Source organism: Lycium ferocissimum, unplaced genomic scaffold (assembly GCF_029784015.1).
Source record: "Lycium ferocissimum isolate CSIRO_LF1 unplaced genomic scaffold, AGI_CSIRO_Lferr_CH_V1 ctg5704, whole genome shotgun sequence".
NCBI lineage: Eukaryota > Viridiplantae > Streptophyta > Magnoliopsida > Solanales > Solanaceae > Lycium > Lycium ferocissimum.
Window position 1 is genome coordinate 8,954 of NW_026726084.1, and position 16,752 is coordinate 25,705.

The window sequence follows — 16,752 nt, forward strand, 5'->3', positions numbered from 1 at the left end:
AACCCCAAATGGGGCGCGGTCTTATTTAGTACTTCCAAGATTGTTCCTTGAGGCTGTGCTTTCCAGTTGTACTTGACAGTGCATTTGTTTAGTAAGACTCTAAAACTTAAATGAGCCTTCATCAGGTTGTGCAAAATATTCCTTTTTAACAATTTTTTTGGGAATTAATTGCACTATCTTGAGTTGGAAATGTTTGACCAAATTAAATATTAGCTGAATTGCTATCTTGCGCATGCCATAGAGGTGACAAATATGAACGGCCTATATAGCAGAGGCTCTCTCAATTTGCATTTGAAATTAAACTTTGCATAACTTGAAGGTTGGGGCGCCATTTTGTGAGCATTGTGCTTCTATGGCTGAATTTGACATTTGCTGGAAGCTAGTAGCTGCTATATTTGTAGTTTACTTCATTTATGTTCATCTAAACAGTGAACATCTAAGGTTGAACTTGTTTCTTATATCATTTTTATGAGAAATGATTAAATTCCTCAGTATTCCTTTGTTCTATATGCAATTGTTGTAGTGATGATGGAAAAAGCCTTATTGAAAATAGATAAAACATGCTTCTACCAGATGGAAAAAAGTCCTATTGTTGTTAACTCTTGTTCTGTTTTTATGTTTTTCAAGTTTAATTTTTGTGGTTCCTTGTTTGGTACCAAAAAGAGCTCATAGTCTCACTTGGTTTGATATTCTCCTTGTTTTACAAGAGGCCTTAGTGGAAGGTTAGAAGAATTAGTAGCTACAGTCTCAGAATGATTTTTAGCTGGGAACATTTATTAGAAAAAGAATAGCCGTGAGCTATTATTTTTCGAATTTCACCACTATAATATAGAGAATTTGAGAGAAGTCCAATAGCTTATTTCTCTTTAATGGGAAACGACGCCTTAAGTTCGATCACTTCCATTATGTTTGTCACAGTTGTTTTAGTTGTGGTTCTTTAAAATAGATATTAGGTTCTTGATTAATGCATCCCAAAGCTTTTCTAATTAATATTTCTTATATCCCTACAGCGTTGATGTTCTGGATAACACATGATGAATTTAGACTGCGTTTGGGGTAAGCGGTTTAACCATTGCTAGTGTAAAATTTACTTATCTTATGTTACTAATAATTATTCATCGTCTTTTCAAAATTTTGTACTTATATGTTTTGCAGATTGAAGTTACAAGTCAAGATGCAAGTTTGGAAGATGCACAAGCTCATTATTATTTTGCTAGGAATGTTATGCAAAACTCAATATCATAGTCTAGCTCGGGCTATTAGCTAAGATTTTTGTTAAGGTGTTAGAGCAAATATTGAAACTAACATCATAGGTCGTTAACCATTTTATTGTAATTCTCTCTCTATATATATGTATATATAAAAACTTTTTATATCTAGATTTTTCAGTAGCAATTTGATATTTATTGATAAAAAATAACATTCTTGTGGCATCAAGCTTTAGGGACCACTCCTGGTCAGTAAGGACCAGAAAAATAGTTCCTAAAATTAGTGTATTACTTTAAATAGGGACCAATTAAGGTGGTCGCCAAAAGATTTAACGACAAGAAAAATATATAATTCCAATGATACTAATCATGTGTTTGGGACGAGATATGTAGTCTCTAAAAGTATTTAACGACCAGATTTTCTCTCCGTCGCTAAAGCCCTTTAACGACCAGAGTATTGAACCCGTCGTTGTTGACCTTTAGCGGCGAAAGCTATTACGACCAGTGGTGACCAGTTTTTTCCCGTCATAATTGCTCTATTGGGACCAGATTTAGACTTTTAGGGACCAGTTTTCCCTTCCTTAAAGGCCATTTTTCTTGTAGTGGCCATCTCAACCGACTCTGTCTCAGATGCACTAATCAATCGCAGGGTACGCTGCATCTGTCGGATGAACTCATGAGGGTCCTCTGCGGGCCTTGACCCGAAGAACTCTGGTGGGCCACAGGCCAGAAAATCACGAGCTCTGTGACTATCGCGCCTGCCTACGCGATCATCCCCTGCTCCCTGTCTGGGGACCTGCCCTGCTACTAACCGAGTCAACAACTGTACTGCCTCTCGTAGGGTCCCATCATCTGCCCCTGGCCCGCGTGCCGGAGGCACAGTACCGGTGCCGCGGGAGCCGACGCGGGAGCCGCCGTGTCGGGCACCAGAAGTCGCCACAAATCCCTCCGATGATCGCAAGCACAGCGCAACCAGCCGTCGGAGGCACAATATCCGGCTCTATCTGAGCACGAGCCCTAGTAGTCACCCAGGCTCGGCTGGTCTCACCTGCCGCTATATTTTGGGTATATACTCTTCCGATGTATATGATTATGTTATTCTTTGCACGGCGGGGCCCTATCCCGTCATCTCATTGGTTGTTCCGTATTAGAGTGTCTCCGAGACATAGATGTGGGTTATGTACGGCGCTTGTTCGGATGCGACGTGTGAGTTGTGTTTGGGCGGCCCATCCGCCGTGGCCGACTCTTGTCACTGCGCGTGCGTATATGCTTTGACATGTTATGTTTATTATGACGCCTCACCGCTCGTACGGTTGTGCGTTTGTATGCGTCCATTTGGAGCCACGTTTGATAGTTATAGATATATAAGCCATCCGTATGTGATTCTGTTTGGTAAGTGTGTTTGGGTGCCCAGCTCGGGCACTAGTCACAACCTACGGGATTGGGTCATGACAAGGGAGGCTTAGATTTGAAAAGCTGAGTCAAAGGGCGGAGAGCCCTTTTCACAGTTTGCTTATTCTTGTCATCAGCCTCCTTTAAAATCTCTGGAATATCAACAACCTTCTCGTCAGTCATATTCTCACCAACAATAATTGGTGCTTCAGACTGCACCTCTTCATCTTCATCATTCGGCTCGAGCTCAACAATCTTGTTTTCAGCACCTTGGAGTATTTTACCACTCTGAGTACTAATCGAAAACACCCGGTCTACACCGCCTCCCCCATTCTTCGAATTTAGAATAGTGTCATTAGGAAATCTTCCCTTTTTAGGAGGGTACTGCTCTCTAGAAATATCACGCATCTGTGACTCGAGCTTCTGAGTAGCTGTTGTATGGGAACCCACTGTCTCTACTAGCCCAGATAATGTTCTTTAAGACTTCGATTGATTTTCCAGAACCTTCTCAAGCATTGCTTCAACCCTCGAACTACCTTGCTCTATTGATTGCCCCTTCGGTGGTATATAAGGATCTGAACTCTTGTTCCCAAAATTGTTGTTGTTGTTGTAGCTCCCTTGGTTTGTACCACCATAATTATTATTGTAGTTCCCTGAGTTATTGTTGTTGTAAGTGCCCTGAACCTGCTGAGGTCTCCATTGATTCTGATTCTGGCAACCACCTTGGTAGTTCTTGTCACGACCCAACCCCGTAGGCCGTGACTAGTGCCCGATCTGGGCACCCAAACACACCTATCAAACGCTATCACAAATTATATCAAACACACCCAAGTATATGACAGAAGCCGACAAGGTCGTATTCCAAATTTAGATAAATTCGAGAAAAAATTTCGGCAAAGTTTCCTTTGTTTTACCGACTATCCAAAATAACCCCGCGCATTTAAAATACCAACAAGGCCACACAGGGCCACCAACACAATATATATACATATGCGGACCGGCCGCCGCGGCGAATGGGATCGCCCAAACACAACATATCCAAACGCAACCGTACAAAAGTAGGTACAACCCACAAACATGTCCACAGACCTCTAAACAGACAGACAGAATCATATGACGGGACAGGGCCCCGCCGTACCCATGACCAAATATATACAATGCAACAGACGAATATATACCAAAAATGTAAGCTCGAATGAAGAGCACTCCAAATAGCGAAGTTAAGGTGTCCTAAACCGGTGGATCACCAACCGTGCGTCCGTACTCGCGGGCATGAAACGCAAACCCCCGAAGAAAGGGGTCGATTTAAATATATACCGAGTATGCAAAGCAGTAAAAAATGTAATGTACAATCCGAGATCAAATCGAAATAAAGGTACGTAGTAAATGCATTTTCCAAAATATCAAAATGTTACTTCAAAATATAAGTCATGCATAAGGCACAGAAATATGGTCGCCCGCACTGTCGACGGACCATAACACAAGATAACACCGTAAAAGTTTCAAATCTCCGAATCCCCGTCACACATCACAACACAAGATAACGCCAAACACAAGATAACGCCAAACATAAGTGGAACCCGGCCCTCGAGCGAGGGGCTTGGTGAACCATAATCACAGCATAACACCGGAATGTATCATAATGCGCACGACAACAGAACCGCCGAACGATATAATAGTAGGCACGAGCGGAGTAGTGAGTAATCATATGCATAAAATCATTATCATAAATCCAAAAGATAAGTAAAATAGTCATATTCGAAATCGGAATAATAATTATTACTTTTGTTTCAAAGGTTATCGAATTCACATAAAAGGGCGTCGCGGGACCCACGGACGGGTATAGACCCGAACTGAGCCCGCCTATGAAAAACATACTCATTCTATATCATACGAACTCCTACGAAAGTTTCAAAGCAATCCGAGCTTTTCTGAGAAAGTTATGGGCGTTTGTAGTTTTAGAATCGTTAAAGAATAATTTCTTTCCAAAAAAAACCAGCTTTTACATAACCTTTGCAACTTGTGAATTCTAAGGATATAAGGATCAAAGTTATGGAATATTAGCACAAGAATACCAAAGAAACAAATGCGAATCATCGACAAGCTCGGATTGTGAGAATAGAGTTTCCTAGAGGCTCGTATCATAGCCTACTTTAACTAAGGCATGCCAAAAAGAAAGGTTACTTTACATACCTCGAACGCTCTCCAAAATGATCCAAACTCAAGCTAAATCCCACCTATGGATCGGGCTGCCCACGATCTATAAACAAGCCATAAAATGCCAAACATTAGCTAATGACTTTTTGGCCTTTAAATTCCAATTTCGCCCTTAATTCTACAGAAATTTGAGCAGCATTTCCCCTGTAAATAGGCTACCCCGAGAATTCAAATCGGCCAAAACAATCAACAACAACAATAACAACCAACCTAACAACATCAACAACCAATCCGAAAGTCAAAACAACAATAGCTTTCTTTTCCATTATTCAACAACTTACATAAATTCAATTCGACGACTTAACTTCAAGCCAAAATCGACGCTTATACATTCACATACTAACCCAAACCCCTACCAACAATATTTAAGGACCTTCTAAGCAATTCATACAACATTTCCAATAATCCAAATTTTTCTCCAAGCTGGCCGAAAAGCATTTCCAACCGAGACAGCCCTTTAATTTTTCTCTTCATTTTCAAATCATGATTTGTATCCACAATTCACATTCTAACAATGATATTCTCATCAATATACAATTTACATTAAATGTACAACAACCTCCAAATCAGTCCGCAACATTTACAACATCAACTTGAGTCAATAAACATTTATTTCCAACATAAAATTCATAGCGACGATGATTAAAACATTAAGCGACGTCAATTCAATTCTTACTACAATAATGGCCTACATTCGGCCATAATTTCTCACCAACATACAAAGATGATTTTCATTCATTGTTCCCCCTACTATGATCATAACAATGCTAACTAAACTTCAATTCATAGTTTCAACATAACCCAACACACCCAACACACACATACTCACACGGATGGCACCCCCTTACACACAACTCATATCCAACATAACATTTTTCATGATATTCAACCATATTAACATACTACAACATGTATATAACCTTCATAACACAAAAACAAAATCAAATCTTACCTTTTTCTCTTCAACTTCCAAAAAGGCTAGGGTTTCCTAAGGATGAAAATAATGGGTTGATCGCTCCAACGATGCTTCCACGCTACTTAGGGACCTCAATATAGTGGGTTTACATCAATGGAAAATTTTTGGAAGAACAAGAAATGGGAGTTGATTTTCTCCCTTGTTGGCCGAGAGCCTCAAGGGGGTTTTCAGCTTTGCCCCTTTTTTTTCAAGTGTGGTGAATGAAGTAAATGAAGTGGAATGAAAATGTGGTCATCTTTTAATACTTAGATGAATTGTACACTTGCCCCTTGGCCCACACTAAATGAGTTGGATCACTTAAAAGATGACACAAAATTGTGTGGGCACCACATCCCACTATACACGGCCAACATGGAATTTGTGGATGATTTTTCACTTCCAATTTTATCACTTTTGGTCCCAAATTTTCGTAATTGTTCCATACCAATAAATTCATGCACAACTTATATCGCAAAATAAAATCGAAGGTCAAAAATTTCGACTTTGTATCCCGAAATAGTTTTGTCCTTAACTTACCATAATTAATCTGGATTATTCCAATGTACAAAAATACAGGTTCTAACAGTTCTGCCTTTGATAACCCCCTTGAGAGTTGTTCACATAGTTTGCATCTTCAACCTACCCAGGAGGTCCCTCATGAAATGGACCCTCTTGGACCTGGTACTTACATTTCGGCATAACTGACTCATCTTCGCAGACATTTACCTTCTTGATCTGAGTATCATCAAACTTCTTGGTTAGCAAGGAAATATTAGTTGAAAGCTCAGCCAATGTTTGCCGGGTATCTTGATTCTCCTTTACCATATTCTAGATCATGACACTACCATAAGGCACAATATCAGCATTGTTTGAGTGTCAAGCCTGATTGTACGTAGTCAGCCTGTCAAGTATGTTGGTCACTCTGTGGTAAGATTTATTTATAAAACAACCATCAGCTGCATTGTTTACAATTGATTGCATCATTAGATCCAGCCCTCGAGAGAACTTCTCTATTAATATGTTATCCGAAAAACCACGATTTGGGATTTTCTGCAGATACTCCTTAAATCTCTCCCAAGCTTCATATAATTGTTTTCCTGGTCGCTGCTTAAATTCATAGATCTTGTCATGAATCTGCCCTTCTTGCTAGGAGGCTACCGTTTCTTAAGAAAGACTGCTACCATATCTGTTACACCTTGAAAATTCTCCCTTAGCATACAGTGAATAGACTCACGAAAGATATGGCGTATAAGAAGCACGGATAAGCAAGAAATAGTATGCGATGACTCTAATTAAGATTTCCAAAGATATTAGACTTGAAAAAAGAAAGTTGTTAAGGGAATCGGGTTATAAGTTAGTATGTTGGATGCAAACTAGGAGTATTGAGTTATTGATGCCTTAAGGTTATTATGGAGAAGAGTTTATAACATCCCCTAGATTTATAATGAAGTGGTAAACAAGTGCTAAGAAGGTTCCATAAGGATTGGAGATCAAACGAAACGACGAGAACAACTTTGGCGAAAGCGATGAATTTCCACGACCACTTCCACGGCCCATATAATGTTCCACGGACCGTGGAATGGTTCGTGGAACTGCAACAGAAAGGATGGTCAGCTGGTCATGAACCACGACTAGTTTCACGACCAACACTGGGTTCCACGGACCGTGGAACAGTCCGTGGAAGTCCCGACGACTGAAGATGTTCCAAGTCTTTGAATGTGATCTCACTTCATTTATTTCATTTCCATTCACGTCTTCAACCCCCTCCACACCTCTAGAACCTTCCAAACATTTCTTCCACAAGAAAACTAAGGATATCAAGGATTGATAACAAGATTTGAGGAGAATCAAGCCTAAGAAACTCCATTAAACCTATTAAGGTCAAGAAATCTCAAGAAGGAAGAACTAGGGTTTTGTGCAAGAGGGTGTATTATCATTCAAGGACTATTTATCTACCATCTAAGGTAAAATTCATGACCTTTACATGATATTTGAAGTATTTATAAATTGAGATTCACGGATTGTAGAAGAGTACCACAAATGGGTCATCAAATGGATGAAAAATGTTATTATTGAATAGTAGTTGGCTCGAATCATAGAAATGAGTTTGTTGATGATATAAATACGTTATAAATGACTTATAGAACATGAAATAAGTATTGGATACGAAAGAATGCGATGATGGACTTTTAGTCATAATTATGGGGAATCGAGATAGAATTTCGAGATGCGAATAAGTTGAATGAAGGACGATTGTTGTTAGCGATATTGTAATGATTATTATGAATGTTGGGAGTTGATATGAAATATGGCGGAAAGTAGTATAAACAAAGGAGATGCTGCCCAAATTTCTATAGCTTAGAGAACATGTTTCCCGATTATATAGCTAATGTCGATACGAATTCCATTGAAGGTATACGAGTGCATTTAAGGAGCACAAGCGAGCAATAGAATAGTAAAGCGGCAAAGGTATGTGAGGCTAGTCCTTTCTTTCCAAGGCATGAGTCATATGAAATGAATTTCCTCCTTTACTATGAATGTTCCTATCTCTAAGAAAGTAAAGATCCTCATTCATGAATAGCTATACGAGATAAGACATACGATGACTATGATAGTAAGCTAAAGTCTAGAAATACTATAGCCTTTGACATGATGCTATATATATGTAATCAAATGGTATTGATCATTATGTCCACTCACCTCATGCTTGTTCCTTCAAGGTGAGGCAGAATACGTATGAATGTTCCATAGTGACAACGGGGGGTCCACGACCTTACGTCACCCCGATCAAGTATGAATAGCTAAGAGTCTCTATGCATGTATTATAATAAGTATGTTATGAAAAGCATAATTTTGATGAGCATGTTATGATAAGTATGATGTAATGAATGTATGATGATATCACACCGCGCCTATACGGCCGGGCAGCTATACACCATGGCCAATGGCATGGGCAGCGCCACTAGTGGACGGCATGAGATGGTACCCGCACGCGGGAGGCACTGGACGCGGGCTAATATTATTGATTGTCACACCGCACCTAAATGGTCGGGTACTTTATACACTTATGCATACATGACATGATGATGTTTATGAGAGTAAGCCACTTGCACTATTTCTTTTATGATACGATCAGTCACAGTTGCTCCTCATTTGATGTCTCCCCTATTTCATTGATGTTCTATCATTGTTTATGCCTTACATACTCGGTCTGATATTCGTGACGTCCTTTTCTTCGGACGTTGTGTTCATGCCCACGTAGACGGGGAGGTGACCCGGACTCATAGGAGCTAGCGGTGATGTGAGAAAGCACTCCATTTTTTTCGAAGTGCCACGAAATTCTCTTTTGGTATATATATATATACGTATATTCATGTTTTGGGCATGACGGGGTCGTCCCGTCCGGATGTCTAGTATTCTAATAGAGGCTCGTAGATACACAGTGTGGGTAGTCTGGTCCCATGGCTTGTATGTATATATATATATATATATATATATATATATATTTTGATAGCCGAAGGGCTTATGTTTATAAAGGCTAATGTATTTCAGAAAATGACAGTTTTATATGATTATGAGCATATAGTATGAATAATAGAGATAAGCAGGTAAGTGAGTGGTGTTCGGTGGTTGTGGCCCGGATACCCGTCGCGGCCCGTAGCTCGGGTCGTGACAATATCTTCCCATGTAGTAATAGAATTCCAGGGGCAAGTTCTCGAACCATGCTCTTGCATCTCTAGCTAAGGAATATTTGAAAAGCCTTAGCCAAATAGCATCCAGTGAAATATTGTTTTGGATGTGATTAGCACATACATCCACAAAATTCTTCAAATGACGTTGAGGATCATTATCGGTAGAGTTCTGAAAGTAGCCCTCAAGCTTCAACAACTGGTATAGAGAGGAGTCAATTTTGATGCTTGCAGCTAAAACCCGAGGATGAACAATAGCAGATGCATAGTCCTCCTCAGGAATAAGATCGGTGAAAACATTCTTGTCATCTGATTCATTCGCCTGATATTCAATCGAACCCCCTGGTTGCTAGCACGTTGATTCAAGTGATTCAAATTCATGCTCACCTGGTTTACAAGGAATAGCAAACAAGGTGTGATGGAATAAGTAAAAGACTTCAATTGAAGTAAACATTATTTAGTAATTTCTAAACCGTATTCCCCGGCAACGGTGCCAAAATTTGATACGCTCAAATTACACCTTTAATTAGCGTAAAGAGGACGATGTCAAATATAGTAACCCAATAAGGTTGGAGTCGAATGCCACAGGGAATATGGTGTGAAAAGGTTACTAAACTCGTAGAATTCTTAATTTAGGTCTAAAGTCTTAATCCGATGATTTTTGTAAAAGTTGGTTGTTTATGACTAATAGCTAACTAATTACTTTGGATTGTAATTTATGGTAAAAGAAACCAAGGTTGTGTCCCCTTTAGATGAAGTGTATGATCATGGGTATTACTCTCAATATACTTGTAATGGATCGTTTATATGGATGCACTTAACCTCTATGTGAATCTAGACTATTTCTAATAAGAAAAGATTATTTCTTTCTATGCTTTTCCCAAAGATAAGAAAGTATGCATGAAGAACGGTTAATTATGCCAAGTAAATTCCTCTTATTCCTAAGTGAATTTATTAAAAAAAGTTTAAGGCCTGAGTTCTTGTCACTTGTTCTTACCAACTCTAGTTATTTTCCCCAATAAACCAAAGTTTATGGCTTTAGCTAATGTTTGAAACCAATGATAAAAACGAAAAACAAATAAACCCTAACAATCCATTATGCATATATCAATCACAATCCCCAATCACAAAACACCAATCATTGGGTTCACAACCCTAGTAAGGAAATTTAGCTACTCATAGAAGAAGAAGAAGAAGAAGAAGAAGAAGAAGAAGAACAATAAGAAATAATTGAGATCATAATGCTTACGAATGATTGCCTAGAATTGAAAGGAAATTAATTGCAATTGTTTGTAATCCCAAAAGACTTCAAAACCTATGAGTATTTAATGCTCAGGAAATAACTCTGAAAACTGGTGAATTGTAGCCTACAAGAAACGTTCATCAGGTATTTATAAGAGCCTAAATCGTGCAAAATACGTTTGACAAAATTGCCCCCGACGGACCAATATACGGATTGTAAATATTATACAGTCTGTAGAATCTCTAAATAGTCTCCGTAAAATTCTTCTATCGCCCAGATATACGTTCCAATTTTTATGGACCGTAAAATATCATACGGTCCGTGCAATTGGTCCGTACAATCTTCTTTCTTTTGAGACTTTGCTGGAACTAATCTACGTGGGATTTATGGACTGTAAATAATGTACGGTCTGTACTTTTGCCTTGACTTCCTCCTTCAGGTCTAAGTCCTTTATGTCATAGATCTACCGTTGAATTGACGGACCGTAAATATTATACGGTCTGTCTTTTGCTCCGTAAAAGTCATGCTTCAGTTATTTTTCTGTCTTGCACATCTTTTTCACCCATTTCCATGACTTGCTCCCAAAATACGTTAAATACCTGCAACATATCACAAACACATCAAAAAGACCAAGACTTGCGCAAAAATAAGTAAAATTTATAGCCAAAAAGCATCAAATGTGCCATAATTTCACGGCGCATCAAGTACCTGAACAGAAGCCACATCCTTAGTCCGCAATCGACAGACTTGTCTATCTAATATAGCCACAGGAACTTCCTCATATGATAACTGCTCGATCACCTAGACATCATCTACTAATACGACTCTCGAGGGATCTCCTATGCACTTACTAAGCATGGACACATGGAATACTGGATGCACAGACTCCAGATCAGAAGGTAGCTCTAACTCATATGCTACCTTACCCACTGTATGAATAATTCTGTATGGCCCAATGTATCGAGGGCTTAACTTACCCTTCTTGCCAAATCACATCACTCCGTTCATAGGCGAGATCTTCAGGAAGACCAAATCGCCTACATCAAACTCTTACTTATGTCGCCGATTATCTGCATGGGATTTCTATCGACTCTGCACCGCTAATAACCTTTCTTGAATCACCTTCACCTTACCAACCGCTTGCTGTATTAAATCTTGGCCTACTAGCTGATTCCCTCCAACATCAAACCATCCCATGGGTGATCTACATATCCATCCGTACAAAGCTTCATAAGAAGCCATCTGAATATTAGAATGGTAACTGTTGTTATACGCAAACTCAATAAAAGGCAAATGGTCATCCCAGCTACCTCAGAAATAAATCACACAAGCCCTCAACATATCTTCAAGTGTCTATATAGTGAAATATTCCTTTATTGGCGCGCTTTTAATTCAAATAAAATATAAATACCGATACGAAATAACTTGTATCATAGTACAATCCGACAACCGAAACCCACGACCGTGTCCGTAAAGCCTCTAACTTCAAACCGAGACATCATGGCATAGCACGCCGACTCGGAGACACTCGGGACAAATGGAGTTTGCCAACTCGCCGGAACATCCTCTATGCTAACTTCGCGTCATCCGGGTGTACGCGCGGCATGAAACGCAGCCCCCGAAGAAAGCGGGGTCGGACGAACAATGTACCGAGTATGTAAGGCAAGAGTAACAACACAACATCATGATATAAAGCTTAGGGCACAATATAAAGTAAGAAAATAACCTATACCTCTGTTTGCCTCTTTAGGCAGATATCATGTAAGCCAACTTTACCTTTTGAAACGATATAGGGGTATTTGCAAGTAAACTGCCCGACCATGTAGGTACGGTGTAATGCTGCCCGTCCATATAGGTACGGTGTAACGCTATCTGAGCATATCATGGGGTAAAGAAGTAATCTGTACATCTGAGTGCCCCTTGGGGCGGATACCATGCATGCTAGCTTTCTTTTAAAAAAAACATTTAAATATCTGTAAGTAATCTGCCCGACCCCGTAGGATCGGTGTGTAACTGCCCGTCCATATAGGAACGGTGTATAAGCCCGCGTCCAGGCCTCCCGCGTCCGGGGTATAATCTGCCCACTATAGTGGTGTGACTGCCCGGCCGCCCATTGGACGGCGCGGTGTGATACTGCCCGGCCATGTAGGCACGGTGTCATAAAATAAATCATATGTAAAAATAAAGCATGCATGAGAGCCCAAGTGAAAACTACAACTCTATCGGAGTGACGTAAGGTCGGTAACCTCCGATCACATTATGGATAATCAGGATCTCCCCGCTCACCTTGAAGGAACAATTATAAGGCGAGATCGTCAACGAAGAATAGCATTAAGAGAAAACATAGAATGAAACCATGAACCTGGTAAGACATCAACTCGTATACTTTGGGGTCTTTAGAAAATAAGGTCATGACCAAGGAATAGAATTAAGGATCAAGGTCTAGTTTGATGCTTTCATTCTCATATAGAATCCTTAACTTGAGACTCTTAGCCATGGAATCATTCTTGTCCTACTCGTCATAGACATATTCTCTTCCTTATTATCATCGTCATTGTCATCATAGAAATATTCTCATTAGAATGGTTACAACACGCATCGTTTGATAAACGGGACAATAAAGGGAAATCTGGGATCAATGGGCCCACCTCGGGTCAAATGAGGCGGCGTACATAATTTACGTATAATACGTCTCATGACATTACTTATGAGAGTTTTAGAGTGGCGGATCCTATTCATGCAAGTTCTAGGTGCTTAGACAATTCTTTCAACTTTTCATAAGCATTTAATTCAATCTTACTGAATGAATAGTAGTTAATTTCAATCTCGGATTTCTAGGATTAGAGTAGTCCCCGAGACACGTATTCAAGCCTATTACATCTAAGACATGCCAAAGAAGGGAGGTGAAACCTTACATACCTTTTTCCGCTTCTTATGCTCCTCCAAATAAAAGTTCCAAGTTCGCCAGAATCTACATTTTGGTCACATTTACCAAACGTCAATTAGAGTATTTAGAAGTTAATCTTAAGGTAACACTTGCCTGCCGAAATTTCGGCAGCATTTCCCCTGTAAATACTCCATCCCACCAAGTTCAACTTGGCCAATTTCAATCAACAACAACCCGGGAATTCAACCCGGCCAAACCATTCACAATCCATATTATCAACCATGCATTAACACCATTACTTATGCATTACAAAAATTCAAGCTAATGTTGCATTAACTTCTCCAACATTCCGATAGTGATTACAACTTCGTTTTAAGCCATCAAACCTTCATTTTTCATCATGGATTCCGCAACATAACAACTAAAATATCAAATAGAGTTAATTCACCACAACTTACCAAACCACCTCATTATTCGGCCACCACAACTACACACATATTTTCATGAATTTTCATCAATTTCTATATATTACAACAACAACCAATATACTACATAAAGTTAATCCATTCTTTCTACATAACATTACATATACACGGCCAACCATACACCCCACACGGCTACAACACAACTTCTATATTTCATGGATTTCATTCATTCCTTCATACTACAACATATACAAATCACCCATAATCACAACAACAATCAAAATATTAAATAGAAATTTGTTCATCACATCCTACCATCACAACTCTATTCGGCTATACTACAACATGCATGATTTCATGTTTTTCATTCATTTCCCCATTCTACAACATGCACAACCATCCATAATGCATAAAAGAAGATTAAGTTCTTACCTTTTCTCCTCAACTCCATAACTTAGCTAAGGTTGCCAACTTGCAACAAGGAGAGAGATTCTTGCTTCAACAACTATACCATGTTAAAGAGGGCCTTCCATTTAGTGGAAATACTAGAAGAAAATATTTTTTTGATCAAGATTTCTCTAACCTAATTTTTTTCTTTCCAAGGCCGTAGGCCTTCTCTTTCTTTTCCTCTCTTTTGTTTTATTTTTCTTCCTCCAAATTTCTTGAACTAAAAGATGACTTCTCATGTATATATCTTCCACCACTTCCATATATTTATACTTAGGTCCTTCAAATATGGTCACATGTCCCCCCTCCTTTATTCTCTAGAGTTTTCTTCTTTTTTCTTGAAATTTCTTAAATTCACCAAAGAAGACTAAGTGCCTTCTTAAACAAGCTTGGTCCATGTAATTTCATAATTTACAATTAGCCCCCATTTAATAAAAAATATGGCACACCATTCGGCCAACATGGCATTCTTCAAGAATTTTCAAGACTTTTTGTGAAATTCCCATTTTGCCCTTAGCCTTCCACATTATTCCCATGATGCCACTTTGCGAATTTCCTTTTTCTCCCTCAACCTTTCTCAATACTCCATATCAACAACATTACTAAATATTATTAATAACCCACTTGCACATTAAAATAGTTTTGGAAAACTATCTTACCTTCCATATTCCACGACTTCTTCAAATCATTCGAACGTGTAAAATACGGGCTGTAACATCCTCACCCCCTTTACAACATTCGTCCTCGAATGTTCAATTGACCTCATAGGTGTCATAACACTCTGGGAGGGTTCCCTCTTATAGCTACTCTTCCCTTCATGCCCGTTCCTTATCGTCCGCTTTATCTCATCGTAATGAAACCATTTAGCCCTTTTCCTAAGTCCTTACTTCGTATCATAGGTTTTTCCTAATTCACTGTGTGAACTCACTATCCTCGTCCTCCAAGTCATTTCTTTTCCATTATTGCTTCGTCATCGCACCTTAGCAGAAACCATGTCCCTGGTATACAATCTATACTTATCGATCTGGTGTGACCACAGATTACTCTTTTATCCTCATGTCTGTCTCTTGGTACACCTATTATCATTTCATTTCTACTTCCCCTAGGTATTCTTGTAATACGCCGACATATTTTGAACTTTGATTCCAAGCTAGTAAATTTCCTTTTCTAACACTTGATAGTGTTGCGATTCCCCCTTTTTTTTTTTTTTTTTTTTTTTTGGTCTAACTTAATATGGTCTCCCCCCCTTTAAGGGGCTCCTTATATGCTAACCGCCTTCGAGTACCTTCCTTCTCTTATTATTTCTCCATATACCTTTCAACACCGCAGTTGCATTATATCGTCGCTAAGCTTAGTCATCCCTTCCTTACTTCATATGCCTTGTCGCGATTTCTACTCCTCTAACCCTACTTATTGGAATCGGTCCTCGGACTCCACATATTCCCCCCTTACCCTATATTGCCACACTTTATCCTTTCTCGTACCTATCCTTTGAACCTTCGGTCCAACTAGCCTTGTGTCTTGTCGGTAGTTTTTTTTCTCGGGAGCTTCCTTTACTGAGGTTTCTTACCTTTCTCTTTCTTCCGTCACTTTGATCTCTTTTTTTTTTTTCCACCCACTCACTCTCTTTCCTTTCCAGATATCGTTATACTAGAATTTCCAACCTCAACCTTTAGTAAGATGACAACAACTTATTTTGCAACACTTGTACCATTTACTCTTGCTGTCACTCGATTCTCGGTACCCTTGCTCAGTTAATGCCTTTTGTACCATAGCTTCGGTTACTGGGACTTGCATGTCCACCAATACAATCCTATATAGGATGTTCTACACACTCATATATATATAATTACTGTCAACTAGTCCACAAAATACTTCCAAACGCTATTCAAACCTATCCTAATTCCAGGGCTGTGGTGCGCCTTTTGTTTTCTTCACCGAGCTAGTCTGCTTCGTCCCACGCGTCTTCTTATGGTTCCCAACCATTCCATACACTCTAGTATCCCTTAGGTTACCCCAACTTCTCATTTGTCTCTTATATCTCAATCTGTAGAGCTTTTGGTTCACTTCCCAGGGGGTCACCCATCCTGAAATTGCTCCTACCTGAGCACGCTTAACCCCGAAACTTTGGTGGAATTCGGTGCTTTAATGCTGATATTTTCGCGTCCGCTTCCTCACATGGCCTTTACTACTCGATCTGAAGCCAATCAAAACTTTACAACTTCCGAGATATTTTCGTAATACGTCCCCTCTTCTACAATGACCGTTTTGCCCTTTTAATTCCTGATG

General features: G+C 39.4%; 1 long non-coding RNA gene and 1 other non-coding gene across 2 annotated transcripts; both read left to right on the forward strand.

Annotated features, from left to right (window-relative positions):
* The first annotated feature begins 282 nt into the window (after window positions 1–282).
* LOC132044974 (uncharacterized) lies at window positions 283–1,338 on the forward strand. The gene is made up of 2 exons (XR_009412322.1): window positions 283–1,056; window positions 1,156–1,338. It is a non-coding gene; the product is annotated as an uncharacterized LOC132044974 (long non-coding RNA).
* A 5,464-nt stretch (window positions 1,339–6,802) lies between these two features.
* Window positions 6,803–6,908, forward strand: LOC132044975 (small nucleolar RNA R71). The gene has a single exon (XR_009412323.1). It is a non-coding gene; the product is annotated as a small nucleolar RNA R71 (small nucleolar RNA).
* The last annotated feature ends 9,844 nt before the right edge of the window (window positions 6,909–16,752 follow it).